This window comes from Spermophilus citellus, assembly GCF_964194105.1.
Source record: "Spermophilus citellus genome assembly, chromosome: 1".
In the NCBI taxonomy this organism is placed as follows: Eukaryota; Metazoa; Chordata; class Mammalia; order Rodentia; family Sciuridae; genus Spermophilus; species Spermophilus citellus.
The window spans coordinates 36,113,616-36,125,892 of NC_138182.1; positions in this window are offsets into that span (position 1 = coordinate 36,113,616).

Genomic DNA, 12,277 nt, shown 5'->3' on the forward strand with positions numbered 1-12,277 from the left:
TTGGGAAAACAAGAGATTAGCGATCAGAACCCTATCTGAGTTTTTCCCTATAATTCTAGCAGGATATAGAGACACTCTTATTTGAATAGAAATGGAGAGGAGGAGACAGATATGAGAGGATTTGTAAGCCAAAGCTTGGTGACTGCTCTTTATCATAGGTAATGGACTGGAAAGGGTCAAAGAAGATTCTAGAATTTCTGATTGGAGTACCTAATTCAATGGTGATACCATCAATAGAAAGGAAAAGCCCATTCCAAGCCTGTAGTCACAGCTGAGGCAGGAGGATCCCAGGTTAGAGGCCAGCCCAGGCAACTTAGTAACATCCTATCTCAAAAATCAAAAAAGGGCTGGGGGTGGAGCTCAGTGATAGGGCTCTTGGCTAGCAAGTACGAGGCCCTAGATTCAATCACCAGGTCCAATAACAAAAGAAGAGGGGACAATTTAGAAGAATATATTTGAGGACAGAGATGTGGCTCAATGACAGAGCACTTGCCTAGCATGTGCAAGGCCATGGGTTCAATCCCCAGCACTGCAAAAAAGGGGGGGGGGGAGATGCTACAAGGAAATATTTATGCACCCTTTTTTGCCCCTCCACTTTTTTACTGAGGTAAAAAGAAAAAGAAAAACATAATATAAAATTTACCATCTTAACCAATTTTAAGTGTACAGTTTAACAGTGAGTATATTCACATTGTTGTGGAAAAGATTTCCAGAACACTTTCAACTTGCAAATCCAAAACTTTATACCCCTTAAATAATAGCTCTCTTTCCCCTCTTGTCCCTAGCATGTATGCCCCTTTTAAATAAACTTGGCATTACAGAATATTAAGTACAGTCAAGCACCACACAATGCTGTTTAGGCCAGAGATGGACCATGTATACCACAATGGTCCCATAGTTTACATTGCCCAGTGACATAGTTATCTTAGTTTGTGTAGATACACTCTGTCATGTTCACATGACAAAATCACCTAATGATGCATTCTTAGAACATATTCCTATTATTAAGTGATGCATGCCTCTAATAAAAATAATGAATTGAAAGATTTCAAATCTCACACTTCTGAGATTTGCATATTAATATACATCATCTACTCTACACATGCAGTCACTCAACAAATGTTTGTTTGGTACCAGTTTGTAAGTTTAGGAGGAAAGGTGCACTTTGAAAAGTAAGGGAGAGATAAGATGAATGCAGAATGGGACACACCAGGTGGAAAGGGTGAGTAGCCATCAGGTGACAATACGGGTCTGAAGTTCAGGAGACAGATCTGGACTAAGGATACCAATGGTAGTGACCTAGGAAGTATTAGCATCTATATGACTTCATTTAACCCCCACAACCATCCTATGAGGCAGTTGTTAGCCTCATTAAATAGCTTAGAAAACCAAAGCTTGCTTAGTCACAGAGTTGGAGAGCTGAGATTTGCTCCTTGATATGTGTTGGTCCAAAGCCCCAAAGTCCATACTCTATTACACCATATTGTTTCTTTCCATCAGGAACCTTGTGACCCCCAGCTAGGCATTTTTTCATTAGTCCAACCTGTTCTTTGTCATGCATAAGATGTCAAGAAAATCGATCAGCATTGTTGCCTGGAGAAGGACATCATTTTATAAATCAATGTCTTCCAGATTTCCCAAGAAATCTGGTTTCAGAAAGAAGGCCATTCCTTGATTTGTATGATAACAAGACAATGAGGGAACAGCCTTCCCAAGCCCACTCTGGAACCCAGGGAGAAGGCCTTATAATTGTTTTATCTTGAGTTCACATTACTAAGTCACATCTCTAAACAAAGAGTGGACACAGGAAGGTCCCACGGCTCTCAGACAAGGCCCCCAGGATTCAGAAGAATAACAGAATCAGTCTTTCATAAAACAACCACCACCCTCAGCTAATGGGCAAAATCTACTTCAGACACACACACACACACACACACACACACACACACACACATACTACTACTACTACTACTACTACTACTATTACATTTATTGGTATTTAAGCAGATTTATTTCAAAGGTACTAAATCAAAAAGTGGCATAACTTCATCTCCTGAATTTCACATGAGGGAAAAAAAAGAGGAGAATAAATGGGCAATTATGAAGGATAAACAGCAGAGCTTGAAGATAATAAAGAAACAAGCCACCCCAAATCCCAGCATCTGTGCACAGCTGTCCCCAGGTGCTGGACAGAGTGTCAGATATCCAATTAAAGAGACTTTCATGTCAGAATGGCACAGCAATCTGAACTGTGAACCAAAGCCTCATCCTGCCCCATCCTCATGTTCTGGAGGAGCTCAGGTAAGAATTCCCCACCTGGCTCCACTCAGTCCAAGCTTCAACCATCCCAAGCAACCTGGAAGTCACAGGGTCTGAAAAGCCTCCTTGACTCATAATACTGGCCAGAGCTGCTGGAAGAGGCCTCATCGACAGCTTAGTGCTGGCTCTCAGATGGCCTGACCTCCCAGCACTGACCAAATGACCCAGACTGCAAGGCATCTCTCGGTCCGGTCATGCTAGCCGTTCGATGAAAGTCAAAGAATGTGATGACTGTCCTCATCACCAGGGCCTTTGCCACTGCCATCATGTTCCTAGATTCTTTGGATCTGTCTATGTGAGCACCCAGGCCAAGCCATAGCTGCTGCAAGTGCTATTCAGACACCATCTCAAAATCTGCCCCCTGGTCCAAGTCCCACAAGTTGAGATCGCTTGTTAAGCAAAGGTCACGTATGTGAGGGTGAATTTTTCTGAATTTTTCTCTCCCTCACCCTCATCTTCATTTGCATCTGTTATTGCCCCAGCCCGCTACAGGATCCTTCCTGACAGCAGTAACCATTCAGCCCACAAGCCACTCTCCTGGGTGAGAAGACAGAGGTATGGCCAAAGACATGTCTAGGTACAGGATCTTCATTAGAAATGGTTAAAACATAAGTTAGTAGAGTGCAGACCGTGGCCCCTGCATTTGGGGAACTGGATTCTTGTTTCAGCTCATGAAGGCGAGCTCTAACCTGAGTTCCTCAATGACAAAGGTAACACCTACTAGTTACCCCTGCCATCTGTCCCATTAGCCTTTTACGAATAAAAGCAGGATAAAATGGAAGTAGGGATGCAAATATGATTTCTCAAAGTCCAAAATGAAACAGTGTCACTAGTACAGATGAACATGTCTGCCCCATGTATCACATCCAAACTTGACTACATTTTTTATTATTTTTTATTTATATATGACAGCAGAATGCATTACAATTCTTATTACACAAATAGAGCACAATTTTTCATATCTCTGGTTGTATACAAAGTATATTCATACCAATTTGTGTCTTCACACATACTTTGGAAATAATGACAATCACATTCCACCATCATTTCTAAGCCTATACCTCTTTCCTTCCCCTCCCACCTCTCTGCCCTATCTAGAGTTCGTCTATTCCTCCCATGCTCCCCCTCCCTACCGAACTATGAATCAGATAACTACATTTTTTTTAAATATTTTTTTAGTTGTAGATGGACACAATGTCTTTATTTATTATTTTTATGTGGTGCTAAGGATTGAACCCAGTGCCTCACATGTGCAAGGCAAGCACTCTGCCACTGAGCCACAACACCAGACCCATGACTACATTTTTTAACGAATTTATTTTTTCCACTCCAAGCATCAGAACCTGGTTCTAATTGTCAGTACCTGAAGGGGGCCTTTCACCAAACACCTTATGAAATTGACAATAAGATTTATTGAGATTGAGTTTATGTTCCCTAATGATGACTGTTTATTTTATTAGCTATTCTTAAGTAATAAAACCTGATCCTAGATTTTCTGACCCTTTAAAACTAGTAACAACCCTTAGCCAGTGTAAGCTATGACATAGCTCTCTCCTGGACCCATTTTTTATTTCTCTGTATCCTGAAAAGTCTCTACTCTAGGACACTGGCTTTGGTTGGGAGAGCTCTGAGATATGCACCAAGTGCCCACAAAATTCTGCACTGTATTTGAGGGTCCCCAAAAATACAAGATGTTGAAACTCCAAAGCTGAGTTTGCCCAGGAAGCTGGATCCTTCCATAAGGGCCATAGCCTCGGGGTTATAAACCTCTTTGGCAGAAAGAGCCCTTCCTGCTGGTGTCTTAGCTGAATATGGATGGATCCTAATTGCCCAGAAAGCAGGATGGTACAACAGTGGCAATGTGTCCCTAGAAATGCCACGTGAGGGAGCAGCTCAGGGTGTTCCTGTTCCCAGGATTCTACTTCTAGAGCCTTCTACACCCATCTCCATGGTAAGCCTCATACATATATCAACAGTTCCTTCTGAGAATTCACCATGTGCCAGGCCAAGGGCTGAGAACTTTGCATTTAATCCTCTTAACAACTGTTATCATCCACTTTGTACAGATGAGGCAAAAATAGCTCAGGAGGATTAAGTAACAAATCCTAGATCACGGGAGGTAAGTGGTAGAGCCAGGATTTGAACCCAAACTGACTCCAAAGACTCCCACAGACTGAAGAAAGTGAAGTACAACGTGGACAGGCGAACCCATCATCTTCACAGCAGTGAGAAGATTCTTCCTGTTTTGGTTCATCTACAGCTGGAAGCAGAATTGACTTCCTTCTTTAAAAAAAAAAAAATCTAGTCTGGTCTCTGTGACTTAGAAAAATAGTCAAGTGTTAAATGAGCCACTCTGGGCCAGGAGGATAAAATTAACAAGCATGACACTACTGTTCTTTTTAAATGTCAGCCATGTTTCAGGTGTTGAGAAAGACCCTCATTATGATGGGCACACACAAGATGTTCCTTCTTCCCTCGTGGCTCTGAGTGGTGTGGGGACACTTAGGTAGAGAAGGGAGACTGCAAATGTCATAAGCACCCAGGCCATATCACAGAGACGCAGAAAGGAAGGACCTTGTTCTGTTCCATGAACCCTGATGTCCAAGCCAGAGAAAAGGGCCAGGTGTGTCTCCTGCAACCTCTTGGGTTACCTGCAAATGACACTGCAGCTTTCTTAACAAGTTTCCACAGAGTCACCCAGCTCAGAGCAAGGCTCAGGTTTCTTGCTTCCTATAACAGAAGCAGGGAAGGGAACCTCAGATTTCTTCATCAGAGATTCAGAGAGAGAAAAAAAAAAAAACCTTCTTTGTCAGAGGCTTATTTGAAAAGGCATGCACAGATGAGTTAGAATCTGGGACTGTGTCCAGGTGGAAGTCTTGCCTGGAATTCCTAATGCATTCTTTCTGTTATTAAAATAATATAGGGAACCGGGTGGCTTGTTGCTTCTCTGCATGTAGTCAATTTGGCTCACGCTGTGTGACCATTTAAAATCTGACCTCAAGTGGTGCCAGTTTAAAAATCTTTTCATTCTGGGTATGTTGCCATTCCACACAACAAGCCCATGGCTCTTGCCTAAAGTATTTCTGCAAGCAAAGAGTAACTCAGTAGAACCAAGCCTCTTGCCAGAAATGATGCAGTCAGCTGGGTTGCTCAATGTCCCTTTCCCCAGGACCCGCCCCCGGCCCTGCCCACAGCCAGCTCTCTGATCCACTCTTCTGGTCTATCTCCTCTCTTCTGCCGACACAGACTTCCCTTTGTACTCCAGGGAAGATGTTTCCAGGTGGCTGGGTGCTCATGATACTTTTGCCTTCTGACAAGGAAAGAGCAGCCCTGCCTTACCTCCCCAGAGCTGAGTCACCACCACACAGGAGGACAGAGCAAGGAGTGGGGTGGGTGAGGGGAGGGGGGAGACATGCACCTGGATTTGCTTTCCAAGAGCCAATTTGCAAACTGCCCTTGACCTCCATAATCTCCCAAAGAAATATGGGGTCAAATATGGAAAAGCTACCACATTTTCCATGAGGCAACTGAGTTTGCAAGATGTAGCCAAGTCATCTTCCAAGATGTCACCAAGAAGAGATGTGTACACGTGTGTGCATGTGTATGTTTCTGTGTGTGTGTGTGTGTATGTGTTTTCTTATCTTGGTAGGTCTAACCTGTCCATCTGTGTTTCAAAAATAACCAATTCCACCGGACATAGTGACACACGCCTATAATCCCAGTGGCCAGGGAGGCTAAGGCAGGAGGGTCGCCTGTTCAAAGCCAGCTTCAGCAACAGCAAGGTACTAAGCAACTCAGTGAGACCTTGTCTCTAAATAAAATACAAAATAGGGCTGGGGATGTGGCTCAGTGGTCAAGTGCCCCTGAATTCCATCCCCAGGACGCTTCAGCATTGAGAGCCACACCTGGGAACCCCTAAAGCCAATGTGACAATCCCATATGAAATCTGCCACCCGGTAACCTGCAAAGGAGCAAAAAGAAACCCACAGCGTCATCGTCTCCTGCTACCACTGCCAGTTCCTTCTCTAGGTCTTCCCCCTGGCCCACTGAGGACATCCTATTTTATCTGAGCTCAGAGCAGATGAAAAAGCAATTGTAGCATTTACAGCATCCACATAGGATCAGCCCGTTGTCATAATCTCTGAGAGGAAGGAAATAAGATGGTGTTTTATTTTTAAGTAGCCCTGGAGATTTCAGTGATTGCATTAAAATTTTAATCACAAACTCCTTAAGTTAGAAGGGGAAAAAAAAGAAAGAAAAGAAAAAAGCCCACAAAGGACTCATTGTATAAGAGAGTTTCACCATTTGGAGTTCTTTTATAAATTTGTGTCAGATCACAATTTGCTGTCTGGGAAATGTAAATTAGTTATTAATGAGCCAAAATTCTAACATCAAAGGCTGTGCATCCACATGCCAGAGAGAAACAAAGAGCCCTCACAGCACCATCGAGTGCCGTGCGCTGGCCTGAATGCGGCATTCATCTTCATGCTCTTCACTGCCTTATTAAGATCGCTTTTCGCAAATGTAATGGCACAGGGCACCTGCATCATTAGCATCACCTCCACCTGAGCACGGCGTGCCTGTCAGAATTCTGGGCAGCATGCGTGTGCCCAAAGGCAGCTTTGCACCAAGCTCAGCTGATGGTCCCTTTCCGCCCAGCACACGCAGCTGACCGTTTTCAAAGTGCATTTCATGTTTGCAATATGACCTGACCCAAATGACACAGGGGACGAGGATCTGTTTTTGAAGTACTCCCATAGAGTTCTATTTATCTCTACAACCCTTTTTTATTTCTGTTCTGATTAGGAGCCTAGATATAAAATGCACACCCAGAATTAGAAAGAAAGATAGTTGTTGTCAAGCCTTTGGAAATGGCCGTCAGAGTCATCTAACGGAAGTCCTGCAGGCATTTGGAAATATTCACTGATTCATTCTTTCAAACAGACACTGTTGTGCTCCTGTTGGGTGCCTGCAATGGAAATAGAATGTACCACCCAGTGGAAATAGAATGGTGTACAGACGAGACAGACCCTGCCTTCATCGAGCTCACTGCCTCGTAGAGAACAGGCACTAAGTAATTGCTTAATCAATTCTATAGGAAGTGCTGAACATTAGGAGAAACTTTAAAAATTTTCTACAATAAGAGGTCCCTGGTTTGGTTAAGGTACTGGAACAGGCTATAAGGAGGAGATGGCATTTAGGCAGCAACTGAATGAGAAAGAAGAGTTCACTTTGCAGAGAAACTGAAAGTACAGATAAGAAACTAGGTGGTGGCATTCAATAAAGAGGTGAGAGTTGAAAGCAGAGTAAGCTCTGGCTCCCTGACTCACAGGCCTCTGCTCCCCAGAGTGGGGCCCCTTGACCTCTGCCTCCAGGCTTGGCCTAGGGGAGCGGGCTGTTCTCAGCCAGCAGAAGTGTGATGCACTCTAGGATCCCAAGTCCCGTGGGAAATCCCAGGTGACTCAGCATCACGCCACACTGCTGGTGTGGTGTGCTCTTCCACCCAGTGAGAATCACGCTCCTGTGGCTACACCCAGGGACCTCAGATCCAGGAAGAAAGTCTCACTGGACCATGACCCCAGGGTCACCCTCTTGCCCATAGCCCATGTCCTATTTCCTGCCCTAAGGGTCCTCAGGTTTCCATCTGTCCTCTCTGGTCCTGTGGAACCTTCCTAATGGACCAGCTGTCTCAGCAGATTCCTAGGACCCCTAACCATGGGTCCCCAGCTCAACATCCAGCTGCTGACTAGCTGTGCTCTCCCACACTGACCCATCCCAGTGGCCAGGTCACTCCCAGGAGGACTCCAACCTCCCCAACCCCAACAAGATGGGTGCGGCTACCTGAAGGAGAGGTTTGAAGGGCAGAAAAGTGAAGGGGAAGGTAGAGAAGAGAACAAAGCAGTCAAGGTCAATGTCGGCAGCATCTCCGAGTGGCAGCCCAGGCTCTGGAGGTCTTGCTGGGCAGGCTGAGCAGCTCTGCCCCGTGAACTGGGCTGTGCCTGCCCTCAGCTTTGTCACTCTCACTCCTCCAGCCCCACCCAGGCCCCTCACCCAGAACTTTCTATGTGGCACGTCTTTCAGTTCCTCCTACAGATTATAGTTTCTCTCCCCTCTGGACTTTTGAAAGCCTATTTTCTGGGCCTGGAATTTATACATCCGCCCCTTTACCCTGCCCCCCCCATGTGTGTGCACACGCACGTGCAAACACACACACGCACACACCTACTTAGCCCATCTTTTGGTCCTCAGCCTGGTCAGACTCTCCCCCTAGATCTATCCTGGACACATGTTCCATTTCTCCCTGAACTTCCTGAAGAGTGGAGGTGGGGGGGGGGGGGTCTCATCTCATTTTAACTGGTGACTTATTTGCTTGTGTCCTCTGCTGAACTCCAAGCTTGTAAGATCTGGGACTACTGGTTTTATTCATTTTATATCAGTTTCTTCTCCTGCCTGGTGATGGAGTGCTCAAACGCATGATAGAAATCCAATAGCTACTTGGGGGCAGGACGGTTGATGAATACCCACACCCCACTCTCCTCCTCCACCACTATCCAAGGAAGAAAGCAGAATTGCTTTCCATGGACCATGGCCATGAAGGAATATCATCCACCACTGTCACATAGCACCCTCTTCTCTGAACATACCCTGGGGATATGGCGCTGTCACTCAAGGATTAAGGGTGCTTGAGTTCCTTTGCTACACACAGCAAACAGAACCCAGAGTCCCCTGGGAAGGTACACAGATCACAGTCACTGAGCCCTGCTACTGTTGGGCCGCTTCACACCCAGGGTCAATGTCCTATCCTGAGCCATCTCCAATCCAAGGTCTTAAAGAAAATAAAGTGCTTCCCAGTGACATTCCTGGATGAGATTGCTGGCAGACCCCCTGGGCAGGCTCCCTGCACGACTGAACGGAAACAGCTCCTGGCTTCCGGAACTACATGGCATTCTTTGCACACAGAGCCACAAGGAGCTCCCGGAGCAGCTGTTCCTCCTCCCACTCTTCATTCCAATACCTTTTAGTTTTTCCAAAGTACCTTCCTGTCATTTCCACCCTCACAGTTACAAGCCTTCCAAAGTGTGCTTCACAAAAACGAGACAGAAGCAGTCCCAAGGAGGAAGAGTTCTGTGGCCTCATGAATTTGAGAATAGGACATAGTCCACCTGGGACCTATGGTCCAAAAGGCACACTTAGGTCCATCTTGGACATGTCCCTGTACTCCACAATGCATGCCCAGCAGTGAGAGATAGCAACTAAGAAAAAAAAAAAAAGAGGAGAAAAATAATAGACACAGCCCAGTTCAAAACAAAATGAACATCTTAATGAACCAGAAAGGGAGTGGAAATGCAAAGCCAAGTTCAGGGCTGAGGGCACAGGTCTGCTGGGCCCCTGTTTCAAAAGCAGCCTGTGGATGGTGAGAATCCCTCTCCCAAGGGACAGAAGGAACCGGAACCATTTTGTGAAAGAGGAGAGACGTAGTTCCCTGTGCACCAAACATCTACTCATGTCCTGTGAAACCCACTTTGAGGCTTATGGCCTTTGGCCCTCTGTGCCGGCCTCACAGTGATAGCCTTGAGGCTCTCAGATATCAGGAATGTGTTCATCTCCCACACACATCTTTGTGCCTGAGTAAATATTGACTTTCCCAAAGCTTGTAGGAAAACTTCATGTCAGATCCAAAACGAGGGCCATCTCTCTCTCCCTGCCCTTCCTTACCATGTGGCCTCTCTCCTCCGGCAATGTCCCCTGTTCCTTGCCTTCCACTCACCTGACCCCTGGCACCCTGACGACCTTCATCCTCACCAATGTCCATAACCTGTCCCCATGGCCCCAAGGTTCCCCAACCATCAGACCCAGGGACGCACTTTCAGGCCTCTTTCTCTGGGACTCTATTCTTCAACGCTGCCGAGTAGCCTCCCAAAGAGCTCGAGAATTCTTGGCCTCTTGAGCCCTGGACCTTCTCATTTCTTGCTCTCAAAATGTCCCACTGGTTCTTTTTCCTCTCCCTCTCCCTGAGATGTGGACATTTCCAGTGGTTCTACCCTCGGTCTCCTCCACCTTCTTCTCCCCCCTGTCCCCTGGATGACATTGCTCAGAACTACTCCATCAGCCCCCACCTCCCTTCCCAGAGGTCTTGAGAAACTTCAAATGCTCGTCTCAACCTGATGGTTGCACTGGTTTTACTTCCGTGGCTGTCGGTGATTCTGTCCTCGTCTGCGATGGTGGCTCAAGCACAGAGTGATGCGACACAACGGCTTTCCATTTTGTTGTCATTTACTGCCGTGATTTTATGTCCAGGTTCATAACTTCACTTACCCATATCAAAATGGCCTGTCACAGCCGTGAGTCCTATTGAATTATTAACTTCTCATAGAATAAATCATTTTAAACAGGTTAAAACTCCCATATATCAAATATACCTGTACCGGTCGCAGCCACATAACTAAAAAAATATTGAATTTTTGTTTTGCTACTTCAGAAATAATTTTCAGATGCATTCTCTCTATTTTCGCATTTTGAATGCACGTTGAAAAATTTAATTACGATGGTTAGCTACATTTTTTCAAGTCCAATTTCGTCTGCTCCTGAATTTTCTCATATTGGTAAATTTTTAAAGTCTTTAATTTTTAAAGACTTTTGGGCAAATATTTATATGTATGTTTGTGTATAAACGTCTACAGCCAAATCCTTAATATAAAATCATATGAATATGAACATGCATATACGACCTTACCAAACCTAATATTTTTAACTGCAAATCAAATTCTCTTATTCTAACAGTAATGCAAAGGGAGAGAAAAACATTCAGTAAAATAAATTCCAACCATACTACAAACCCAGCCTGTCTGAAATTGAGGTCAATTTCCCCCCTTTGTATTCTCTGCCTACACTGTCCATCCCCACCCGTCTTAGTCCATTTGGGTAGCTATGACAAAATACCTGAGACTGGGTAATTTATAAACAACGGAAACTTATTTCTCACAGGTCCAGAGGCTAAGAAGTCCAGGATGGAGGCACTGGCAGATTCAGAGTCTGGAAAAAGTCCATCCCTTATAGATGATGCCATCTAAGTATCCTTGGCTGACAGAGGGGGCCAAAGGAACAGAACATTGGTTCCTCATGTGGCTGAAGAAAAGCAGAGCAAGAGAATGATCCCTTCATCCTCGAGTCATTTCTGAAGCTGCTAATCCAGATTCATGAAGGCAGAGCCCTCATGACGTAACTTCCCAAAGGTCACATCTGTTAATGCCGTTACCTTGGGGATTAAATGAATTTTGGCAGGGGCTCGGGGACACTATCAAACCATGATACTCTTCCCACCCCTGCCCCCTCCCCAAATAGCTTGAAACCATTTCTCCTCTTCTCAATTGTTACATTCCTACCACGATTCCCCTACTACCTAAGCTCCGACTTCAAGGTTTTCTGACGCTTACCTGTCCTTCTTCTTTACCTTCTCAACCCCAAACCCCAAACCCTGCACAACCAGTTGTGAATTCTTTCCATTTTTTCCTTCACAAAATCTCTCATGGTGCAGGAGTACATGCTCCTCAAAATACCCCTCCCAACCTAAAATAAGGGTCAAGATCAGAAAGCGATTCTCTCAGCAATAAGATTTCTGAAAAAAAAAAATTCTTATTAAAATGGAGAAGAAGTGCCCAGTTGTAAGAGAAGATGTGAGAGATCCAGGAAAGAAAGTAACCTGCTGCGAACCCAGGCAAGGAGACCAAGGCACCTTCACCAGATGAAACATCTGGATTCGGTCCTTGTCAAGAAACCGAGAGCCCATTCGATCCTAGTGTGATTTGACTGGCATCGGGGACTAGAGCCTCAGACGGTGGGTTGAGAAGGGAATCTGCCAGGACCACTCCATCCAGCCTTATCTGCTCTCACCCCAAGAAGCAGGCCACAGTGCACCTGCTGGTGACCCAAAACCATCCCCAGTCAAGAAGGAAAGTAG